At 43.5% G+C, this 25,280-nt stretch overlaps 1 protein-coding gene across 3 annotated transcripts in view; it reads right to left on the bottom strand.

Annotated features, from left to right (window-relative positions):
- The window catches only part of ATXN1 (ataxin 1), a 408,090-nt gene that overhangs the window by 171,465 nt on the left and 211,345 nt on the right, over positions 1-25,280 (bottom strand). For all 3 annotated transcript variants that reach the window (XM_054721445.1, XM_054721446.1, XM_028152384.2), the window contains one exon: positions 15,065-15,124. The gene's annotated coding sequence lies outside the window, so the exon portion shown is untranslated. The remainder of the gene's footprint in view (positions 1-15,064; positions 15,125-25,280) is intronic.

Genomic DNA, 25,280 nt, shown 5'->3' with positions numbered 1-25,280 from the left:
TTAAGTTGTACAGTTCATAAACACATACTCACTAGAAGAATGAAGAAAAAAATCCCTCAGTATTGTTTAGTATCCATATTGTTACAGTAATGGTCCCAAATATGTCATTCTCACCTTAATTGTGGCCTTGGCTATGTGATTTGTTTTGACTACCAAGGTATTAAAATTTAATCAACAGATATATGAATGGGTACTTGTGGCCTTGTTACACAAGGGTTCAAAAATACTGCATCTCAAATAAATTAGAGGTAAGTCAAGATGATGTACTTTGGAAAACTATTAGATGACTGACAAAGTGATTCAAAAGATGATGAAGACACTGGTATTATAGATGAAGGTTGTAAATAAATTATTTCACATAATATGAAAATAGAAAAAATTATGGATATTTCTACATTAATCTATGTAGAATTTCAAATGTTTTTGAGACAAAATAAATAGCTTCAGCACAAATTTCATTGTTTTATCTACATCTCCAAGCCCTTAAATGTTTGTAGTCAAGCTGGCTAACAACAACAACAAAAAATTGAAAGCATGGAAGTTGGCTTAAATTTGTTGAACTTATATGGTATATTTTATGCCCACACCTCTTCTTGATCTGTGGACCTGAAGACTCAACAGTCAACCTGAAATATCCACTAAAAAACAGGTTTCACCCCCTCCCACTCCTTAGGATGGATACTATAAAAAACACAGAAACTAATAAATGTTGGCAAGGATGTGGATAAATTTGAACCCTTATTGTTGGGAATGTAAAATGGTACAGCCACAATAGAAAACAGTAGGGTGGTTCCTCAAAAAACTAAATATAGGATTACTATATACTCCAGCAATTCCACTTCTGGGATATACCCAAAAGAACTGAAAGCAAGATCTTGAAGACATATTTATATACCTGTGTTCACAGCATTATTCACAATAGCCAAAAGTAGAAGCAAGCCAAGTGTCCCTTAACAGATAAATGGATAAAATGCTGTGGTCTATACATACAATGGAATATTATCCAGCCTTAAAAAGAAAGAAAATTCTGACACATGCTACATTATGAATGAACCTTGAGAATATTATGCTAAGTGAAATAAGTCAGTACAAAAGTACAAGTGCTTATACGAGGTATCTAAATTCCACTTATAATAGGTACCTAGATTAGTCAAATTCATAGAGACAGAAAGTAGAATGGTGGTTGCCAGAAGCTGGGGGAAAGAGAATGTCGAGTTGTTTAATGAGTGTGGAGTTTCAGTTTTGCAAGATGAAAAGAGCTCTGGAGATTCATGCACAGCACAAATGTGCCTAGCAATACAGAAGTAAATATCTTAAGATGATAAATTTTATATCGTGAGTATTTTACCACAATTCAAAAAAATGAATGTCTCATGTACACCTTAAACTCCACTTTTTCAAAACTCTGTTCGGGGCCTGTCCTCCCCATCTCTGTGGATGACACGTTCATTTCCTCAGTTGCTCAAGCCAGAAACCCGAGAATTATCCTGGTAATCACCTCCCTATTCTTCATATACATAAAAAATCTATAAGTTCTGCATAGCTGACAATGAGAATGTACTGTATCTTGAACCCATCTACTGCTCTCTGACGTTACTGTCACCTTTCAAGTCCAAACCCCATCACTTCCTACTTGGTCAACTACAGGTTTTCTCTCCCAATTCTCTGTTTTTCTTGTCATCCTCCCATCCAGCCTGCATGTTTAGGCCCTGACATGACTTCATAGGCACTAGAATAAAACTGAATCTCCTTGCCAAATGCAAGGCTCTTCACTACCTGTGGCCTGCCAACTCTAACTTCATCTCTTTTAACTTGGTTCAAGTTCAAGTTCTTCTAATGTGCCCTGCATTTCTCAGCTCAAGACCTTTGCATATGCCCTTCTCTTTGCCTGTGCTCTGTGCCCCTTCTCATGCTCATTTTAATGTCATCTCCTAAGAGTTTTTCCTCACCCACCCAATCTAAAATAAACCCATGCCTCCCACCTGTTATTCTTTCTCATGTGTCACTGCTTTCTTTCCTCCATTCCTAATTATATTTATTTGTTTATGTGTTTATTGTAGGTTTCTTCCAGTAGACTGTAAGCTCCCTGGAGTCAAGGATCCCTATACAGGGCACAAATAAGTTAAAAATCTTAATGTCAGACAGATAGTAAAAAGTGTCATGAAAATTCTAAAGCAGAATAAGAAGACTGGGTGCTATTTAGGTAGGACCGACATGAAAGACCTCTTGGGAGTGATTTATCTGGGTCGTTTTCCAGTTCAAGCATGTCAATACTCATGACTTTCCTACTTATGGTTATTGTACGGTCACGCTTCGCACCACCCAGGTCTGGAGCCCTGCTGTCCTCCTGGAAGCCCCCGGTCCTTCTCCCCGCACAGCCTGTCTATCTGGTCTCTGTTCTCCCTGTGCTAATCTCAGTCACGTTATCTCCGATCACTTCTTGTCTGGAGAATGACATTACTCCCCACTCGTCTACCCTTTACATGCGTGGTAGATCAATTTACCTCATTGTTTCAAAATCCCTTGTTGCTGGTTCCTCTTTGCTTCCTGAATTAAGTCCAGAGTTTTCACCTTAGGCTTTCCGACAGTCCACAATATGACTTCAACTTCTCTTTCCAACTGTATCTCAGACTGTCCCCATCACAGGCAAATAGGCCACTTCTTGTTCCCGGCACACGGCACACACTCTTGGTTTTCCAGAATCTGTGCTTTTTGGCTCATTTGCCTTTGCCACAGCTACCCATCCCTGTTGTAACTAACCCAAACCTTAAGTCCAATTTCAAAATAACTTTCTCCATAAAAATTTTCCAGATCTCTCCAATCAGAAGCAATCATGTTTATTTAACACCCAGAAGCATGTTTTTACTTTGATGATACATTTTATCACATTCTCTCTTCTGCCATAATGACTTGTATTGTTTTTCCAGTCCCTTTTCAGATCACAAGATTCTTCAGGACACAGGCTGTCTGCAGCACTTATCGCCTTATTACTCAACTATTATTTTGTTCATCAAAGTGTGGTCCTGGGACCAGCAGTGCTGACCTCCGCAGAGCTTCTCAGAAATGCAGAAGGTTGGGTCTCACCTCAGACCGACAGAGTCAGGCTTCATTTTAACAAGATCCCCAGGTGATGTCTATGTACTGATCAAGCTCATTTAATATTTGACTGCCTGAACTGACTAGGAAAACAAAGTATCAAAAACAAAACATCATTTACATACATCCTTCAAAGATAATTGTGAGTGAATAATGCTTACTCTGTAAAGCTATTTTAAAACTATACAGGCAGCAGCAGATTAACTATATATCAACCTTCTGTGCTCTATGCCCCTTCTGAGTGAGGAAAGGTGCAGACATCTGAATACTTCTTCTGAGTGAAGAAAATGAATTTTGCGCCGAAACCGGTTTGGCTCAATGGATAGAGCATCGGCCTGCGGACTGAAAGGTCCCAGGTTCAATTCCGGTCAAGGGCATGTACCTTGGTTGCAGGGCACATCCCCAGTAGGGGTTGTGCAAGAGGCAGCTGATCGATGTTCCTCTATCATCGATGTTTCTAACTCTCTAACCCTCTCTCTTCCTCTCTGTAAAAAATCAATAAAATATATTAAAAAAAACAAACAAACAAAAAGAAAATGAATTTTGCCTTGGCCACCTAACAGTGGCTTGAGAAGGTTTGGCAGTTTTATGAAACCTGTCTATTTATGAGTAGGAAGCCCACAGAGGACATTGCCAATGGTATAATTCTCATCCTTTATTGAGTTAATTGGCTGTGAAAGTACTTACATCGAAGTTTCAAACACTCTTCTTTTGCATCCAGTAGACTCACAATACAGATGTGTTACAGATGTAAGAGTTACCTAATTGGATATATAGCAGTAGTGCTGCTTTCTGTGTTCCATAGCAAAGCTTTTGATTTTTCCTATGTGACAGACAAGTCATAGTAAGGAAATAGACTTGAAATGACAGGTACTAGATGGTGACGTAGGAGTTCCACTTGTCAGGGATGATAAGTAGTGGGAATCCCAAGGCCTTCTTAAAGGACACCTTGCTGGCCTGGCCGCTAGAGGGCATCACCAGGTGAATAATTAGTCTGACTTCCAAAGTTCAAACAAAAGGTACCTTGCATGTGAATTAACAGGGAAACCCGCTTCAATCCTCCACCCCTCTTAATAAGTGGACAAGGAGCCAATAATTTCACCACCTTTGCCTTGTAACACAACAGTCATTTCAGGGAATAAGCTCCGGTCCTGGTGTGTTGCAGAACGCGGGGTGACAGATCACAGTGCCTTCAGGTTGCTCCATCGGCATTATTCAGATGTCTGCACCTTACACTTTTGTCTTCTCCCTCAGGACCATCCCAGCAAGGAAGAAAGCCTGAAACTTCCACCTTCTTGTCCAGACAGCTTAGAAATATTCTCAGAAGTGCAAAAGAGTGTAAGAAAGGGATGTGAGATCTAGGAGGATTGGAGAAAAACAGCCTTCACTCTGAGGAGAATCAGGGGGGATGAGAACGATCAGTCTCGGGCCACCTCCCTGCCTTGGTGATTGCCACACACCCAGTGAGCCCCCTCAGTGGCCGGGCTTCCTTCTGCACCTAAGCTTAGAAGGGCGAGGCTCTGGCCTCACTGCCCCCACATTTCTCCTCACCAGGTCCCTGTAATCTTTCGCAGACTCAGGGGTTTAATTACCAGGCCGCCCTGAGGCAGCCAGGTGCCCGCTGGCAGCAGAACACAGGAGCCCTCCCTCCCCCCACCACTGCACTCAGCCTCTCAGCCAGGGGGGTGGTATTACCCTCCAAGCCAGCTCTTCAGAAGTTCTGCCACCAGGGCTGATAGAGGTTTTACCCCAGGGTGTCATGCACAGTCTCCCTCCTCGGAAAGCACCAGTTGTTTGACCATGTGTAAATGACTCCTGCAGAAGACCCCACGTGCTGTAAGGTTTGGGAGCTATAGAATTTATGAAGATCACAGGACCATGAAATAGCTGACTGTGAAAACAGGAACATCTCGAATAACCTCTCAACTCTACAGAAAGAGGCGCATTTTAAATAAAAGCAAAGTAATTGCTTTGCTAGTGTTCTCTCTCAATTAGGAAGCTGTACTCCAAGGACAAAGTCAGCACACATGTCTTTCAAATACTAAATTAAAAAACAACTCAGTATTTCCAAGTTTTGAACACTTAAAAGCACTCTTTGTTAAGACAGAAACAACAGGAATGCTGACTTGTGTGTGTGTGTGTGTGTGTGTGTGTGTGTGTGTGTGTCTGCCAACATTTCACAAAGCGAAGAGGAACAGAACGGGCTGAGGGAAGCGTGAGGCTGGCCCTGCGACCTGAGTTCTGCCCACAGGTTTCCAGATCCACCAGCAGCAGGCAGGCCCTCCCTCCTGCTCTTCAGATAGAACCACGGCCAGGGCAGAGCAACAGTGGATATACATTAAAACCCGACAGAGAGGCGCTCAGACCCTCTGCCCACGGCCACCCCACCTAACCGGAAATGAGAAACAGAATCGCTTTCGAGGAATTTGCTAGTGGCTGTGGCCACGTGTCCTCCTTGCACTCAGGTTTCTTTTGACCAAATATTACACAGCGAGATGTGGTTGAGAGGCCCTTGGGACTCACCACTGACACAGAGGCTTTGTGAGTAAAGCGTCTGTTTGGTATCTGCTCACTGAGCGCCAGCACATTTCAAAAGCTCAGCCAATGGCTTGGGAAACGTTAGGGACATTCAGAATCCCCTCTGTACCGGCTGAGTAATCTCACGTATGAATTTTTCAGTTCCTGAGTTGAGAAGACATTAAATATCCAGCATCGTGTTTATCTTCATTAAGAGCAAATATCCTTTCAAACAAAATCCGACAGGACAGAGATTAGCGCTCACTCTAAGGGAAAGTGATCAAAAGCCCAAAATGCTTTGGTTAGCTTACTGGAAGCTTGCTCCTGCTTTAGTTTCTATGCAAAGTACATCAAAAGAATACAGATATTACTGGAGACTCGAACTGTTTAAAGTCTCTAGTACTAGTGAGAAACTACAGAAGACGGGGGAACAAAACATTAAAGCTGACCTTCTCCCTGCAACACAACACATTAACAATCTATAAATAGTTTGGCTGGCCAGTGTGCTCAGTGGTTGAGTGGTCAGCATTCCATTCCCCTTGGAGGCACATGCCTGTGTTTGGGGCTCGATCCCCAGTAGGGGGTGTGCAGGAGGCAGCCGATCAATGATTCTGATGTTTCTATCTCTCTCTCTCCCTTCCTCTCTGAAATCAATAAAGATATATGTTAAAAAACAGTTCAGGCTTTCTGTTCAAATATATATTGCTTCCCCACGCAGAAAGGGTAGAGGCTTCTAATCCTCTTGCTATTTCAAAGGACTCTGACTCACCAATCAATCTAAGAAAGCCTGGTGGTTTTATGAGTACGAAATGATCAGGAATGCCAAGCGTCTTCCACACTCCGTGGGGCTCCCTGCTTTGATTGCTTTGAAGAAGGGGTATGCAAGGAGAAAAAGGTAAAACATATGCTGAGCAAAGCAAAGCAGCTGAAGTGAAAAATAAGTTGGAAGCTCTATGTGAGAATCAACATGGAGAGTGGAGAGTTCACCGAGAGGGAGCAGCACTGAGTGAGCAGCTTTTGCGGCTCCTGTGCCAGGAGGGAAGGCAGGAACCGCTATCCAACAGGGCAGAGTCAGGAGCGCCAAGACCAGTTGAGGGAGGGGACAGTGACGTCACAGCCCTCCTACTCTTCCAGACTTTCTGCACCTCTGGCCAGAGCTGCCTGCTTCCCAGCCCTGCATGGAAAGCAGAGAAGGAAAGCAGGATATTCGGAGTTCTTTTCTCCCCTGGTGGCATCTCCCCAGCTCCAGGCTGTATTCAGGAAAAAGCAATCTGGGGCGGAGGGACTCCTGAGGCCCAGCAGCTCAGGCACTCACCGCGATGCCGTGGAGCTGCTTCCGCTGCTCTCATTCGACTGTCCTCTGCCACCAGACACCGACCCTCTGACAAGAGACATGCCCCGCCACAGAAAGTAAAGACGGGAATGCAATGCATGCTTCCTGTCTCCGCCAAAGGGCATTCTTGCTCCTGGCCTTGAGAAATTCAGAAAGACTGTCACCTTGCAAAAATGTGACCAGCCAGCAGAACATTACCGCTCATTTCCCAAAGCCGCGGGGCAGTTGTGACAGCCAGGAAAGCCAGCAGGAGAGCAGCAGGGCTGGACAGGGTGACCACACATTTAATGTTACTGTTACCCACATTTAAACCGTTTTATCTCCACTAGAGGGCCAGCACGGAGATGACATTTCAGTTAGATGATTCTGCTGCTGGCTTAAGATCTGATCTTAACCCTTGGGGAGGGCGGGCGGGGAAGGAAGGGAGAGGTGAAAAGGCTGCACTCAAGACAATACTGCTACTCACAGGCAGCTCACCTTGGTCTAAGGCTACCCCCCTCCTACCTGAGAAGCCTCAGCTCAGAATGATGCAGTTACTAAAGTTACTTAAAAAACTGGAGTCCATAGGACACCATCAACTGCCAACTGGGCTCAAAAATTCACTTATCTCTAACCCCTCCCCTCTTTTCTTATGTCCAAACAGTCACGCTGTTTTGATCAACTCTTTCTTCGTAGTGTCTCCCACATCTGTCCCTTTCTGAGGCTCCCACAGCAGTTTTCGGTCTTATCGCCTGATGCCTGCAGTAACTCCTGAACCAGGGGCCCCATCTCTGGTTTTTCTCTCTGCCAACCCACGGGCCACGAACACAGTTGTAAAGCTAATCTCACTGAAACACGGCTGGTCACATCAGCAACGTGCTGAGAAATCTCCACTGATTACCAACCCCCGTTGCTCAGTGTATGTTTTGCTCCTGTCTGGAACTCCCTCTGCATGGAGGCGGATGCTGCCTGGTCACCAGGGCCCCCGGGGGGCCAGACAGCAGGTGCACCTGGGTTGGAATCAAGGCAGTATCCTGGACAGGTTTACTTCTCCTTAATTAAGGTTCTTCACCTTTAAAAGAGTACAGTGATCTCTACCTTGTTCAGGAGGAGCAGGGCTAGAAGGGCAGGCTCGCATCTGGTAACACATGACCTGGGGAATCCAGTGATGTGGCCAGGACAGGTTAGCATGAGGCCAACCACCAACTATAACATGTTTGAGTTGGACCTAATTTTCCCATGTCTAGGCTTTGAGGCTGCCGTGTGCTATAAACACTAGCAGACATAACTTCATTCCCATGTTCACTCATGTTTTCACCTTACAAATACTCCTTGAGCACTGCTGTGTACTGGGCGGGAGAAAAACAAAAAAAATGAACGGGAGGACTGGAATGACAAGAGCTGTATAAAAAGCTGCAGCAATGTCTAGGACAGGGCAGCTGACAGGGGCCCTCCCAGGGCAAAGCTTTGAAGCATTTAATTGCTAGTGCAATTCTTCGGTTTTTCTCTTTTCCCCTGTGATCGCGAAGGAGGCCTCTAGGTGGTGGGATAGAAAAACCAAAGCAGCCTGCATCCGGAGCGATGCGTGGAGGTCAGCTCTTCTGGAGAGATACCAGATCCACGGCGGACACTGAGTGACTGAGAAATGAACTTGTGCTTTGTGAAGCCCAATGAGTTTTTAGGGTTGACACTACAGCATAAGCCAGTCCTATCCTGATCCTGACTAATGCAACCACTTTCATTTTCTCAAATATCACTGTCTGGCAATTATTCATGTGCAGGAATGCCTTGTGATAGTGCTCGTATTTACTGCCCTTTATTTATCTTAACTTTCCCTGTAACCATGCCTTGCCCCTTCACCTAGGCTAGCGCCTCTTGAATACAGCAAGCCTTGGCTCATACCCTTGGGGTTTGCCTCTTCAACCTCACTCACCGCCCCCCCCCCCCTCCGGCCCCCGCCACCTGCCACTCCTCTCCCCTCCCCGCAAATCAGCAGTGAACTTTGCACATGGCAACTGTTTAACTCATAACTGATGATTTGATATTTTCTCATTAGGAAATAATTTCCCAAATATAGTCACTATTACTTATTTCCTTAACCAACACCCCTCTGCTGGCATAGACACTTAGGAATTAAGTGCAATAGCTACAGTAAGACTTTCGGGGTTCATCTGTGGATGACACTGCAGTCATGGCCTCAGGATTCTATGTCAATCATGGGCAGTCATAGGTTGGCTTAGTGATCATTTCGTACTCATTTAAGTGGATCCTAATGCCTGTGGCCCTATTTAGTGATAGAGGTCTGAACTTCAAGGGTTCACATTCATTCCTTTGTTCAGATTACACTCATTCTCTGAGAGTTAGCCGAGAATAACAGTTATGAATTCAAACGAGCTGTTTCCTTACCTGTAAAGGGAGAGTAAAAAGTTATCTTGTAAGGCTGCTGTGAGAATTATGCAAGTTAATATGTGTACGATACTTATAAAGTTATCTTAAGTACAGTTGCCCTTGAACAAAACAGGTTTAAACTGCACAGGTCTACTTACACATGAAATTTTTCAATAAATACTATAACTGTATTTTCTCTTCCTTATGATTTTCTTAACATTTTCTTTTCTCTAGATTACTTTATTGTAAGAATATCGTATATAATACATATAAAACACAAACTATGTGTTAGTGAACTGTTAATGTTATTGGTAAGGCTTCCAATCAACAATAGACTATCAGTAGTTAAATTTTTGAGGAGTCAAAAGTTAGATGCAGCTATGGTCAATGTAGTTCGGTTGGTTGAGTGGCGTCCCATGTACCAAAAGTTTGCTGGTTCAATTCCCAGTAAGGTCACATGCCTGGGTTGCAGCCTTGATCCCTGAGGCCGGGGTGAGGGGGGCAGTGGGGTCACATGCAGGAGGCAGATTGTTTTTTCTCTCTCTCAAATAAATAAAAACATATTTTTTTTTAAATTATGTGCAAATTTTCAACTGCATGGGGGAGTTGGCACCCCTATCCGTGCATTGTTCAGAGGTCAATTGTTCTAAGATACAGCAGTACCTGGCATGTTGTAAGTACTCAGAATGCCAATACTAACCAAGTCTACTGCATGGCAGATATTAGAGAAAAAGGGATGAATAACAGGCTGCCCAGTTCCCAAGGAGTTTAAAATCCTGTAAGGATTATATGTGAACAAAGAAATGAAGTGTTACAGAGCCACTGCCCGAGACAGAGAGAATACACAAAGTAACACACATGGCAGATGCAAACATGCACGAACACACTGATGCATGCACACACAGATGCACACAAGCACGCACACACAGATGCATGCACACACACAGAGATGCGCACATGCGTGCTCACACACTCACACACACATGTGCGCAACAATTGGCAACCAGTGAGTTACAACCAAGAAGGTGATCTTTCCCTTTGGAAGAAGGGAAGCCAAGAAAGGCTCCATAGAGAACCTGATGGCTGACCTGAGTCTTATGATATGAATAGGCACTTGCCAGGCAAGATGGTACCAGGATGACCAGGCAATCAAGGAGGGTGAAAAGAGGCACAAAACAATACTATTCATTTATTCATTCAACACATGTTTATCAAATGCCTCCTATGTGCTCGGCATAGTTTTAAGTACCAGGATACAGCAGTAAATATTATTGACAAGGTTTTTGCTTTCACTAAGATTTTAATAGAGGAGCCTAACAATAAGCCAGTAAACAAATGTATAAAGCAAAGGGCTATGAAGAAAACACAGTGGGTAAGATGGCTAGAGTGAGACTGGGGGGTAGTACGCCCGACTAGAGTGTAGAGAGTGAAAGATGTGAGCAGAGCTACCCCCCGTTTTCCATGCAGAGGACTTTCCCTAAACTCCCCTAGACTCTTATTCCATCCTCTGTTTTCCCAAGGACGTGGAGTGAGCTACCTGGCTGGGGGTTAAAGCCAGTGTGTGGTCCATGCCTGCCCTTTGTTAATGTTACCTCCGCTGGGCACAGTTAACCTGCCACTAGGTACAGTAAGAATGTTGAGTACAGGGGTGGTGGAGGGGGTAGATTTTGGTGTCCTTCTCCTTCTTCTTCACACAGAGAGTGAGTCACATGAGGACTTGAACTTTCCTGCAGGTGGGCTGTTCCCAGGCCCAGACTGGGGAATAGAGTGGTGGAAGCCCATTTTTGGTTCTCAACCCAAGATGTAATTTCTAATTAAGTTAACTGTTACCAGTCAAAAAGCTGCATTTTGGCCTCCATCTTCCTTATTACACTTGTCTGACTTCTCAGTTGGCTTAGAACTTGGGAAGGGAGGAGACCTCTTAAGATAAAAGTTTTTATACAATAAAAGCATTCCCTTTCCCAACAGACACATCAAAACTAAATTAGGAAGCACTATCCTAATCTATCAAACCTGTCACCATAATAAAATATCCTTCAAATCCCCTACTTCATAGCTCCAAAGACACTTCAAGATGTGTGACTGAAAAGTCTGGCCCAAATAGTACAATAAGGCACATTCAATAGAGTAGTGAATATGGGAGGTGGGGGTGGGAAAAAGAATGATTTCAGTGCCAGTGTAAAACTAGGCTACACAGTTCATGGCTGGTAGCCACAAAGAGGAAGATGAGGAAATGTGAAGTCTTTAGATATTCTTACTTTGTGATTTCATATCTACATGTTTTTTAAAACCACATTAAAAAAAAAGAATGTTCTTATCTTTTCTCTGAAGAATGTAAAAGCATTTTCAATGTATTTACATACTTGCTTCACAACCTCCTTGTGAGACGAGAGGGGACTATATCATTGTCATGAAGACATATGGATGGCATGGTTAACTATCCACAGCAGGGGTGGGGAACAGCCGGCCCGCGGGCCACCTATGGCCAGAGAAATCATTTTGCCCAGCCCTGCCAAGGCATTGGAGGTGAGTTACTTAAAGGTTTGAGCAAAAATAGCAGGCTGGGCTGCTTTTTAAGTTGACAATTTTATATGGCTGGCGAATTATGTTATAAATATCCAAATGGCCCTTGGCAGAAAAAAGTTCCCCACCCCTGATCTACAGGGGCTCAATTCTGAGCAGTAGAGAATTTATTTGAAGATGAAGAATAAGATAGACAGTTCCTGACCTTGAAGGCCTTACCCTCTACCTAGAAAGATTGCTCAGGCTCCCAAAGCATTGTGTATCAAAAAAGGAAATCTAAGACAAGTGTCAAATAGATGACAAAGATTTTAAAAATGCTTCAGGAGTTCAGGGCGGCGGGGCGGGGGGAAGCATCTATTGAAATCAAGAGTGATTACAATAGTTTCATGTGAGAAAAATGTTCAAACCCCAACTACACACACTGCAGCAACTGCAATTGGAAAGTGCACCTCGGGCCGAAGATCCCAGAAGGTATGCAGTGTGTGCTGTATTTCTCTGTGCAGCCCTGCGGTGCGGGGCACTGCCCTGTGCCCAGGTCAGTGGCCCTGCATCTGGGTAGCACGTTTAATGGGCACTCTGTTTCCCTGGATTTCACTCTGCTCCAGGTCACGGCCCACATTCAGCCAGGAGCAGCGACCGCACTGGACAGGAAATGCTGAACCCCCTGTGCCCTGCACACAGAGCTGCTCTGCCACGGGGACGATGCAAAGCAGACTCTCCACCTACTTTCGTTCGCTAAGGCAGGGAGGTTCTGCAGAATTTTACTACAGACATTGCCGTCTCCCGCATGACTCGGCTGGGGAAAGGGGCAAGTGTTAATAGCAGGGACAGAGAGCAGCAGTTACCAAGTCTACATGCTCTGCAGGAGGCAAAGGCAGGCCAGGATCCCGGGAAATCAAAGGGGGCGTCGGGCTGTGCCCATCCTGCCCAGGGTACATTGGCTGCCCCAGTCACTGTATTGCTTCTGGTTGCACAGAGATGTTGCTATGGAACCAATACAGGCCACTGCTACTTGGCCTCCAGCAAACAAAACCTCAGCGCTGGCAAGAGCACTTCCCTAGATTTCCCTTAAAGGGATACCATTGACGGTGAGTGCAGTCCACGCTTGGGAACAACAGTGGTATTGTTCCAGGTCCTGCCCTGCTGCATACCATGAAAGGGAGCCCAGCAACTCCTGTTTTACCAGGGGTACGTGCATGTGGCATGTGGATGCATATGGTCCAAACCCAGGGTGTGGGGGCCAGCCTCGGAGCTGCCTTTAAACTAAGAAACTCATGGCCTCGGTTTATATTTAGTCCCCCCACCCCCACCCCATATACACACACAACTGGTAGAAGCAAAGAACTAGTCATATTTTGGGTAACAATTTGATGCCTCCTGACTGTTAACTTCAAAAAACTTACGTTCCCAGCAGGAAAGCAAAGCAGCCACAAGTGGTCTGCATCAGTTCAGGCGGCCTTATTTCATCCCTTTTACCACTGCTTACCTGAGACTCTCCTCTCCCAGTTTATTCCTCACAGAAAGCCTAGGACCAGGAGGCATGGACTCCACACTTGCCCACTTTCCTAAGGTCCTTACTTGTCCTCTATTTTAGTCTTAGCAACCTCTTGACGCCATAGAGACCCTTGGCTTCCCCGAGAGCAGCAGATCTCCACGTCCCACGTCCCACGTCCCACTGTGCTGTGCTCTAGGGATAAACCTTTTGGGCTTTTCTTGGATAAGATGAGGAAATGGGAACCCTTACGTTCACACTTCTAGTGAGTGCACATTCATGCGTGTCAAGCATCTGGGACAGGAAAGGTCAATACTAGGAGCAGAGGCAGATGCTCCCTCAGGGAATCTGCAATCCCCGTTCTCACTCCCACCAGGACGTTGACAGGAAGCAGACTATCTCTGTCCTCTCTAAGGAGACACTTCAAGTTCCTTAAAAATGACTGTGGTTAGGGCAGAGGAGAAGCCCACATTTATTAAGGTAAAATGATTAAGTTGACAAGTGGGATAAAATAATGGACACAGGCTCTCTGTACTACACTTAAACCAACCCCTAGGTGGGATAAAATGTTTGGGAAATACGTGCACTAGCTCCCCAACTTAAGTGACCCCAGTCCAGAGCCAGATGTGGCATAGGCATCCACGAAAGAACCACAGACAAGTCCCCCTTAGGGGCCTCCAGCGGCGAACTGTTTTCTCACCCTTCTCTCCTGCATGCCCCACAACTGAATTCTCATGTTAGAAACCATATAGCTTTTATCCATTATTTTTAATGAAGAAAGGTGACTCTGAAGGTCTCTCGGACCGCAGGCCAAGTTTACATTGTGCCATACGAAACCTGCTACACATTACTCTGCAGGTGCAGACGCCCCGGGCGGGGGCGCGCAGGTCTGCAGCTGGCCGGCACACACCTGCACCGCGGCTCCTGGCTACAGCACAGATTTAGCCTGAGTCTCCGCACGGGGAGTGGCATTGCAAATGCAGTGGTTTGGGAAAGGCACAAAGGAAAACACGCCCTGTCAGCTGAGGTCCATCACAGAAGTGCCTCGGGTCTGCCCTGTCTGCCCACTTCTCTTGGTAGCAGCCAAGAGTGACTTCTAGAAAGTTAAACAGCTAAACAGCATCACTCCCGACACTTGCCTTAGAAGGATGTTATCACTAGTTTATGGGTATTACTGCAGGTCCAACAAGCTATAATCTGTGTCCACAGAAGGAATTGGGATTCTAAAGACAGTTCTGTGTGTATGTGTGGGGGGGAGGGGGCGGGTACTGGAGGGATAGGGAGACCCCACGGAGGGGAGTCAAATGCCTCAGTAGCCATCTGTACCCAGATGAGCTCTAAGGTCCCATCCAGTGCCCTCTCTTTCAGGGCGTTCATGAAACAGGGCGTCACGTGAACAAAACAGATAGTTTCTCCTTGCCCACGGCCCGTTTCTGTGATCAGTCCCTGAAACAAGGAAACTCCCTCTGCTGTCCGCTCGGCAGCTGAACGAGGCTAGAGCAACAATGGTAGCCACTCCTAACAGGCAACCCATGTGGACGGCGAAAAGGAACGGCAGAAAAATACAAGAGGGAAACCTCCCTCTGGAGGGAGGAGGACACGGGATGAGTAGAAAGAACATTTTGGTTCCAAGTGGGGGAAACTTCTAGAGAATGTGTGCAGGCACTTTTTCTTAGAGCGCTGGGTAACCATCAGATGTGGGTGTAAGTATATAAAAGAGTCACAGGACCACTCACCGTAAGAAAACAGCAGACCGGTTCCTCTGCCCCAGAAAACGAACTAATTTCTTTGGAAAACTGAAAGAGAAAAGGATTTAAACAACATTAAGTCCATTCTGTAACTCAGCACAGGTATGCAGGTGCAGAGAGTGTGAGAAATCCTAGCCCTGGCATGTGGGCACTTAGTAGGTGCACAGTAAATCTGAAGAACAGTGGGTGCATAAATGGTGTGGCTGACTACTTGAATTTTAAAAAGAGCTTTGAACAATTAATGTGCAGAAAGCAATCATGTGTGTGCTTCTGTGATCATGAGAGATATGAACCTCAGGATGAAGGATCATATACTGTGGTGCCTGAGAAATGAGGTTTGGGGTAGATATTTTTAAATGCCATGTCTGCACCCCCACCATGCAGCTGTTAGACGACCTCTCGATAAGTAACCAGAGTGCCCCATGCCTGCACTTCGCCTTTTCCCAAAGGGCAGACCCGCAACTCCACACATCCCCCTCTGAAGTCAATGGGACCCATAATTGGGCTCAGATGGGAATGTGGACTTGGCAGAGGGCACTGGTGGCTACATATCAAGCCAACTGCATAATCCCGTGGAAGCCATGGTGTCTGAGATAAAGTGTGGGAAAGAGCTGAGATGAAGTGCATGTTGGAAGAGGAAGCCTGAAAGACAAAGGGAGATAAGGGAGTGAGAGCAGCAGACTGTGTAATCTACATCACATAAGGAACTAAACTCAAGATCCAAGTTTTAAAACATTTCCAGAGACGGTTTTAAAGATGCCATTGCAGGTTTAGGAGGGGACGTGAGGCAAAGCTAGTCTGGTTCCTGAGACTGGCAGGTTTTCACAGGATCCCAGAGCATTTGGGATTGAGAGCTACTAGTAGATGAAGGCCACTGCTTTTCCCCCCCTTTCCCTAAAAGGAAGAGAGAGGCCTCGTCACTAGGGCAGGACAGAGAGTCTCCTCCTCCTCCTCAGCATGCTCACTGGCAGCAGATCCTGACTCAGTTCCTCAGAATCTGGAAGGCATGCCTCCCCGTCCCAGAGAGAAGTCACGGGCCATAATGTCAGACTGCGCTAGGAGAGGTGGGGCTACTGAGATGATGAGATTCAGACTTGTGAGAAATTTATACTCTGCTTGAAAACACAATATGGAAGCAAGATGAGCAGTGAAAGATGGTACATGCCGGTAAAATCTCTGAGCACCTTCTTTTTAAAGCCACAGTTTATAATCCACTCACATACAGTAACCTTTTCATTCTAACGGCAGACGAGATGTCTACAGTAAGAATCATAAAGACTACAAGACTAATTTCAGAGTCAGACCTGACTCTGAATCGCAGCTCAGTCACATAACAGCTGTGTGATTCTAGTTCCGTAAACTCTCGGCCCCCTTCCCTCATTTGCATAATGGTAATACTAATACCCACTTCATATAATGTTTCAAGCTTCTAGTGCAGTGCTTGGCATGTAGAAGAGACTTAAAAAGAAAAAGATTTTAATGCCAGGTGGCACAGCGTGTCTACATATCTGAAATACTAGAGAAGGAAGACACAGGAGAGATTTTTATAACTCATAATGTATCAAAATGTCAGTCCTTGTATTCTCTTTTTCCCCCACTCACCCCACATTAGTTAAGACAAATGAGAACAAAGTAAAACTGTTTACTGTGAACAATTAGATCATATAGATAAGGGGGAAACACCCAAATAATAGAAATCAGCAAAAGTCTCACTAATGATTACTATGACCATTTTGGTTTATATGGTTCCAGGCTCTCTCCTATGCTCAAGCACACACAGTATATTAGACATATACTTAAGTAAAATTTTATACATATGTACAATTCGTTCATAATATACTATGATAGTACTCATATTGTTTTACAATGTGAAAACATTTTATTTGGTGTCGTATAAATCTCTTAATTTTAATACATCCATCTCCATCATAACTTTTTAAGGACTTACAAGAGGATTACACTTAAAGAAGTAACCATTAAATGTGTATTTGTTGAATTTACAGTATCTATCAGTGTCCCACATTTATGAGAAATTACTATACATGAGGTAGTGTGTGGTTCTTTTCCCCCCATATTTTCATCAAGATCTTGAAAGGCAGATTGTATAAATGTAAGAGTTAACAACAAAGATTGTTTTGGTTTAAATGGGAGTAGCTTAGAAGAATACTAACTAGCACAGTGAATAATATTACAAATAACAATATTCAGTGACTTTCCAAAGTTGAAAGGGGATAAAATCTTAAAGACGAGGGCTAACAATGTTGAAAGGGAATAAAATCTTAAAGATGAGGGCTAACAATGTTGAAAGGGGATAAAATCTTAAAGACGAGGGCTAACAATGAATAGAAATGTCTATTTCAAGTATGAAATCCCAAGAATGAAGTGAAACAAGTGTCCCTGTTTTCAGTCTGATCCTGACACAGAGAAAGTTAAACTGAAAACTACAAATTCTTGAGTGACCCTAAAAATCATAATCACATTACATGAACTTCAAAAACCTAAAAAAAAAACCCACACAAGGATTTACCATATTTAGAAGATACTAGGATTTGGAATGTTTCTGTAATTTCAATATTTCTCATCCAATTTCCTTCCCAGAGAATGGTTGATGTGGTGAACATATGTGATACAGTTTGCTTAAACTGCATGACACATCTTGTCCTCGATTGAGAAAACTGTGCTCTATCTACAAATGTGACCGGGAGGCTGGGGGAGTGAATGTATCCTCACAATCAGCAAAGAGTGCGAGCTAATTCCTCCTCCAGTTATGACTGTAACTAACCCTTTGTAAGTACTGCCAACACTGCTCCTTCAAGCAGGCAGGCAGGAGGTGGGGGGTGGGCAGGATGCAGGAGAGAAAGACAGGACAGACTGTGGCAGTAGAGAAATGCCAAATCAGACACCAGCAGGAAAATCCTGGAGCGGTCAAAAGTGGAGAAGCAGTCCTGGCCAGTGTGGCTCAGTTGGTTGGGCATCATCCATCCAGTGCACTCCATGTTATACTGTCATGTCAATGATTCTCTCTCTCCCTCTCCCTCCCTCTGGCTCTAAAAATCAATAAAGTATTCTTTCTTTTTAAACATTTTTTATTGATTTCAGAGAGGAAGGGAGAGGGGAGAGAGAGAAGCATCAGTGATGAGAGGGAATCATTGATCGGCTGCCTCCTGCACATCCCCTGCGGGGGATCGAGCCCACAATTCAACCATGTGCCCTTGACTGGAATCAAACCAGGGACCCTTCATTCTGCAGGCCGATACTCTATCCACTGAGCCAAACCAGCCAGGGCTCAATAAAGTATTCTTTAAAAAAATAGAGAAACAAAGCAGAGACATATAGAGTTTGATTTCTGAAACCAGAATCTACAATGAATGAAGAGGTGAGATACCTATTTGCACGCTACCTCCCAACTAAAGTTCCCTAAAAGTTAATCCCCTGTCCAGTTTATGCAATTTTTAGGGGAGTGATCATTTTTGGTGAGGTTCATGCTCTTAGACTTTTGTTCTACTTGACCGTATGAAATAGAATCAACATTGGTAGATAAGAACACAGACCTTAAATTTTAGCATTGGATGAAATCACAGAAAGCATTTCTTAGACAATTCATACTAGGGCCTTCACTTCACATGGCATATGGACTGAGCTACTCTTAATAAATCTTTTTTGATGGTACAATTCAGGAGTCAGTAAGATGTCCCTTGATCTCACAATGCATTTCTAATAGGGACAGAGTTTTTGCTTTGCCTAACTCTCTCTTGGGTTGACTGCTTTCTCCGCAGTGTTATGTGCTATATAACATCTCTGTTACACAGTCAAAGCAAAATGATGCTCATTCTTCAATTTGCTTTCAGAGGAACTTTCATACCCTTTGATGGTCTACATGGGATGGCCCGGAACACATTCTGCATAGCAGACCTAGCTATCGAAACTGGGGTTTTGATCCTAACATCCTCACCAATTGTGCATCTCTGGTAAATATGACCTAGCCAGGAAAACTGTGCTGACGCCATATATTCCACACTTACGATATAGTTTTGAACTACAGACTTTGGAAAATTTTATCTTGCCATTGTATTGTGTCATCCTGAGTAAGCACAGGATTCCTTAATATTAATGACGACCATTTACTGAGTGGTCATTTTGTGCCAAGTTTTTATCTATTATCTCTAATCCTCACAAAATCTCTATAAAATAGGTTGCATTAGCCCCATTGTACAGGTGACGAAAACAAGGCTCAAGACAAGTAATCTAACCAAGGTCATATACCCAACAAGATAAAAGCAAGAATTCAAAGCCAGGTTTATCTGGGTTTCATGGCCAAAAAGAAAATAGAGAAGCATCATGGTCACATGAGATTTTTATATGAAGGCCACAATCTGCAGGCTTCTGTGAAACACAAAAAATAAACACTTGCTTTTTCTCAATAATCAGATATTACTTTTGCAGGTTATTTTTTTGTATAGCAAGCAAGGATGCTAGAAACAAAGTTATCCATGAAATTTGGTAGTAAGCTGTGCTTGGCTGTCCAACAGGTGCTAGACAGGCATTCTTCAGGCAGAACAGCAGGACCAAAGTGCTGACAGTTGCAGCAACACAAAATGTAGCCTTGGCAAGTCGGTCTAACAATTACTTTGCATCATTCTGATTATGAGCCACAAGCATGCAATCAACAGCATAGAGACGATCTTAAATGATCTCCATCAGCATTTTACTTTAGTTATCAACGCTTGGCAGATGGAACACATTCTCATCTGACCTAAACGCCATATTAATGACCCAAACACAAAGAACGTGCAGGAACAAGAGCAGCGCAAAGAATGGCCTTGCTGGGGGACACTGGTTATAAGCGATGCACTGTATTTCATCAACTTTTCCATTTATTACCTCAGCGTAAATAAATAATATTCATGTGTTTCTCATCTGATAAATTCATCCGTAGTCTAACTCAATGGAAAGATTAAGTAAGTTTACAGTTCCCCAGACTTAATACTGCATGTTGTGCAATTCTCTACAAGGAACAATTTTCATGTTTCATTACACATTTTTGTGGCTTGCATCTCCCCCACTAAATTGTGGCCCATCTCCAACAGCATGAAAATTTTATCATTTATCTCTCTATTTCCAACACCTAGCCCAGTGCTTGGCCTATATAGTAGACATGCAAAATATGTAGAAATGAATGAACATGCTATCCAATGGAATGCACATGCTATCCAATGATATCAAAGAGCATTATATGTAATATTTTAAAATCAATTATTAATATTCTTGAATTGCCAAACACACCATGTAAATTCCTTAAAGACAGTATCTATATACCTTAACGATTCTTCTAGCAGTTAGCATGTTTATTGTAAGCATGATCAAAAGGATGAACAGAAAGCAGAGCAAAACCAGCACATCAACAGTATTTCAAAATTCCAAAACTGGCAATCACCGCCTTAGCAAAGTTGCACCTCCGACTTGGAGGGAGGGGGGAGGAGCAGGATGCTATTTTTAGAGTGAAGGCAGAAAGCTTTCTGCGCCCTGCACTTTAGGGCCACGTCCCTGCAGTATGACTCTTCTCTCTGCAGCTAAAGATCAGAGCTACTTCACCAAAGTTCAGTACAAATAGGAAATATCATAGGGGCAGGGAGAGATGAATACTGTGACTTTCAAAAGTGCTACCTGTGTAGGAACATTGCAGTCACATCTGGCAGCGGCCCCAGTGATCTCGATGCAAAAGCTATTGTCCCAATCAAACAACAAAGGCTTAAAAAACATAGTTCTGGACAAAAGTTGGAGTTCAGTAAATACTTAAAAGCTATACTATCTTATATCCGTGTGAGCTTTATAGTTTTCAAAGTGCTCAAGTATAGCATGAACAGTCAGCAGCCAACATCACTATGTTATATATAGTTTTAAAAATTGTATCTCTTAAATGTCTAGAATAGCCAGGGGCTGGCAAACTCTTACAGGAAAGGGCCAGAGAGCATATATTTTAGGCATTTTTACTCAGCTCTGCCATTGTAGCACAAAAGCAGCCATGAGAATACTACACAAATGGACGTGGCCATGTGCAAACAAAACTTCATTTGCAAAAACAGATGGGGTGGGATATGGGTCATGGGTCAGTATTCGTCAATCTTTCATCTAGAATGTCATACATTGACCAATGAACAACATGAGTTTGAAGTGCATGCATCCACTCATACGCAGATTTTGTCAATAAATATGTATAAATTTATGTTCCATATGACTTTCTTAATTACATCTCCTTTTCTCTAGCTTACTTTATTGTAAGGACACAGTATATGATACATATAACATACAAAATATGTGTTAATTGACTGTTTATGTTACCAGGAAGGCTTCTGGTCAACACAGGCTGTTAGTAGTTAAGATGCTGGGAAGTCAAAAGTTATACACAGATTTTCAACTGGGCAGGGGGTCAGCACCCTTGACCCCTGATTCGTTCAAGGGACAAATGTACTGGGAAATTTTGAGACACATTCTCTGCTTCCTACTTTCCCCCAAAGAGACTATATTTTTACTTAGTAAAAAGTCAGATGCCAATATCACACAGTATCCAGGAGCAGTGAATGGCTTATTTCTGCAGCATCCATCCACCACTGAAATCCCTTTACAATAGCAGCAAGGGCAAATCTTCCCATGCCAGGTGAAGCTATCCAGAGTGGTGGGTCACTGTGCATTCATCTCTGCATTATATATGTGCAAAGGCTGTCCCACAGAACCCTGGATAAACGCTCACAGCCTCTTGAAGTAGTGCATTATCTAGGCAAGCAGGAAGACCCCTGTGCAACAAAAACAAACCATCTGATTACTAGTAAATATGGACAAAGGACTATCTTTCTCTAAAGAAGATTTACAAATGAACAAAATGCACATGAAAAAATGCTTAATGTCACCAATCACTAGGGAAATGCAAAACAAAATCATACCCTTAGGATGTTTATTATAAGCAACAACAACAAATAACAAATAAAAAAAAACACAGCAAATAACACGTGTTGGGCAGAACATAGAGAAAATGCAATCCTTATGTACTGTTGTTGGGACTATAAAATGGTGCAACTACAATGGAAAACAGTATGGCAGACCCTCAAAAAAATAAAAATAGAAATACTATATAATCCAGAAATTCTACTTCTGGGTATGTACCAAAAAGAATTGAAAGTAGGGACTTGAACAGATATTTGTAAACCTATTTTTCATAGCAGCATTATTCTTTTTAAAAATATATATTTTTATTGATTTCACAGAGAGGAAGGGAGAGGGAGAGAGAGAAACATCAATGATGAAAGAGAATCATTGATCGGCTGCTTCCTGCACGCCCCTTCCTGGGGATCAAGCCTGCAACCCAAGAGCATATGCCCTGACCAGGAATTGAACGCTCAACCACGGAGCCACACCGGCTGGGCACCATGTTCATAGTAGCATTATTAACAACAACTAAAAGGTGGAAGCAACCCAAGTGTAAATACACAAGATATAATATATACATACAATGCAATATTGCTTAGCCATAAAAAGGAAGGACATTCTGACATATGCTACAACGTGGATGAACCTTGAAGACATTATGCTAAGTGAAATATGCCAGTCACAAAAGGACAAATACTATAGGATTCCGATTATATAGTATATAGAGATGCCTAGAGTAGCTGAATGCAAGAGACAGAAAGTAGAATGGTGGTTGCCAGGGGCTGAGGGAAGGGGGGAATGGAAAGTTATTGTTTAATGTATATCAAGTTTCAGTTTGAAAGATGAAAAGCATTCTGGAGATGGGTGGTGCTGATAATTACACAATAAAGTGAATGGGCTTAGTGTCAGTGAACTGTATCCACTTAAAAATAGTAAATTTTATTATATATGGCTACAATTTAAAGAAAAATAGACTTTTGATCACTGGGCTCTCTAAGGAGCTGCTCAGGTGATCTGTTGGACCAGGATGTCCCAAAGAGGTCCATGTCAGTCATGCCTGGGAGGGATAGTCTACAGGGGGCAGCTGAGGAATTGCAACCTGCCTGAGGGTACCAGGAAATCTGCTAAAGTTTGAGAGCCTCCACATCGATCTCTCAGATAAAGAGAATACGAGGCTCCTGTGATTCAGAGTGAACTCTGCACCTAAGATCTGTGATATGGCCAGAATGCCTGTCATGTTCTCTTCCGAGTGCTACAACCTTGGGGAGTCAATGGATCAAGAGTGAAGCCAATGACAGGTAGGAAGAGTAGTTAGGACAGTTTACCAATCGTGATGGGGGACATAGGAAACAGCGCTGAATGACAGTGAAAACTCACAGCCTTTCTCTCTCTAACCCTGCTTTCCTTGCTCACACGTGTGGCCACTTTTAGTTGACTCTCCTGAAATGTAACTCCTCTGAGTCTAATTCTGCATAACACTTAATACCAAATATCATGCACGAGAGGTGACCTCATGAACACTGTGCCCATTTGCATAGCACTAGTCCATGGATTACTCAGGTACCACCCTTACAAAAATCCAGCTAATACAGGGCCTCATTACCTACTGCAGGCAGGATGATGCTGAGTCATGGCTTCTCAGCTGAAGGAAGATGATACCATTTTTTCCCCATAATCTTTTTTTTTTTTTCAAATCCTCACCAGAGGATATGTTTTTATCAATTTGAGAGAGAGAGAGAGAGAGAGACAGGAAATGGGGGGGGGGGGGGGGAGAAACATAGATGTAAGAGAGAAACATCGATCATTTGCCTCCCGTATACACCTGAACCAGGAATCGAACTGCAGCCTTTTGGAGTATGGACTGGCGCTCCAACCGCTGAACCACCTGGCCAAGGCTTTTTCCCATATTCTTGATAAGAAAGAGAAAGATAGCCCAAGCCAACCCAACCATAATGGAGGAAGAAAGGCCTATGGCCATGTTGCTTATGACACTAATGACCTCCCTTGGGTGAATGACAAATCTTCTTACACAGTCAAAACAAGGTAGGTGACTAGGTCGTACATCTCCAGCTGAGTTATACTGAATGGCTATTAGAGGGTCCCAAATATCCTACTTAACTCTAACATTTTCTGGCTGCCAGAGTTTTAACCAATATGTAGTAAAGTGCAATTTTCGTTCAAGGGCACGCATCTCATTGTAACCTTTTTTTTTTTTTTTTAACAGTTTTTGTCAGAAAATGCAAAGCATTAAAGGAATGTACATACAAAAATCTTCTAGTGGAAAAAATACACTAAGAGTCAGGGTAAATACCAGATTTTTAAGTAGCTAAAGCCAGTGGTGTGCAAGGCAATGTTCAATACCCAGCAGGAGGCAGAGAGGAGTCTGACTTGTAGCATTTGCCGATTTCTGCAGTGTAAACACTCCCACCATGGCTGATGTCAAGCTAGCAACCAATGCCAACTGTTCTCAAAATTCCTGAAAAGTTAACAACTGGCTCATGAGAGCAGGAGTGACCTGGCAGAAGTCCACTTCCTTCATCCCACCGAGATCAGTAAACCCAGTTTCACATTTAAAATAAACCCCCAAACCTAAAGTCCTTTATTAAGTTCAGGTCTCTTTTTAGCAACTAAAAAGGTATCTGATCATATTTCTACACCTGTCCTTCTAGCCTCCTCATCTGAAATAAACCTTGCTCAAGTCCCGTCTTACATGAGCAGCTTTCTTCACACACTCAGATTGCACTGTCCTCTCTTTACTCTGAATTTCTACAGCACTTATATAGGATGTTCCCCCAAAATACACTCACACTTTAAAAAAGGCAATGTTTGTTGAAATACATTTCATTTTCAAAATTGAGCTATCAGCTGCTAAATTGTATATACATTTTGGGGGACACCCTGTATATTTACGTCCCCTGGATTCTAGAGGGAGGATTCCATGGGGGAAGTTCTCAGGGCACTGAGCACAGCACGGAGTTTTACCTGAGCTGAGCTGATTGAATCCGCTGACATGACTGGCTGGGATGACTTCTGTCCAGTCAGCTCCAGTGAGCCCGGCTCATCAGCCAGGACCAGGGCAGCGACCGACAATGTGCAGTATGGAGCATGCACAAGGGAGCTCACACTTCCACAAAAAGAAGAGAGAGAACTATTTGTTGAGCATAAGATTTCTGTAAGCCCAAGTGCCCAGGTCCTGGTTTATAATACCATTCCTTAATACAAAGCAAGGTTCTTTGGAGAAGCAGCTGATGCTAAGATTGAAGCAGGGAATATTCAAGATGAG

This window comes from Eptesicus fuscus, chromosome 9 (assembly GCF_027574615.1).
Source record: "Eptesicus fuscus isolate TK198812 chromosome 9, DD_ASM_mEF_20220401, whole genome shotgun sequence".
Classification (NCBI taxonomy): domain Eukaryota; kingdom Metazoa; phylum Chordata; class Mammalia; order Chiroptera; family Vespertilionidae; genus Eptesicus; species Eptesicus fuscus.
Note: the sequence above shows the minus strand (reverse complement) of the source record. Positions and strands in the feature narration are given on the sequence as shown.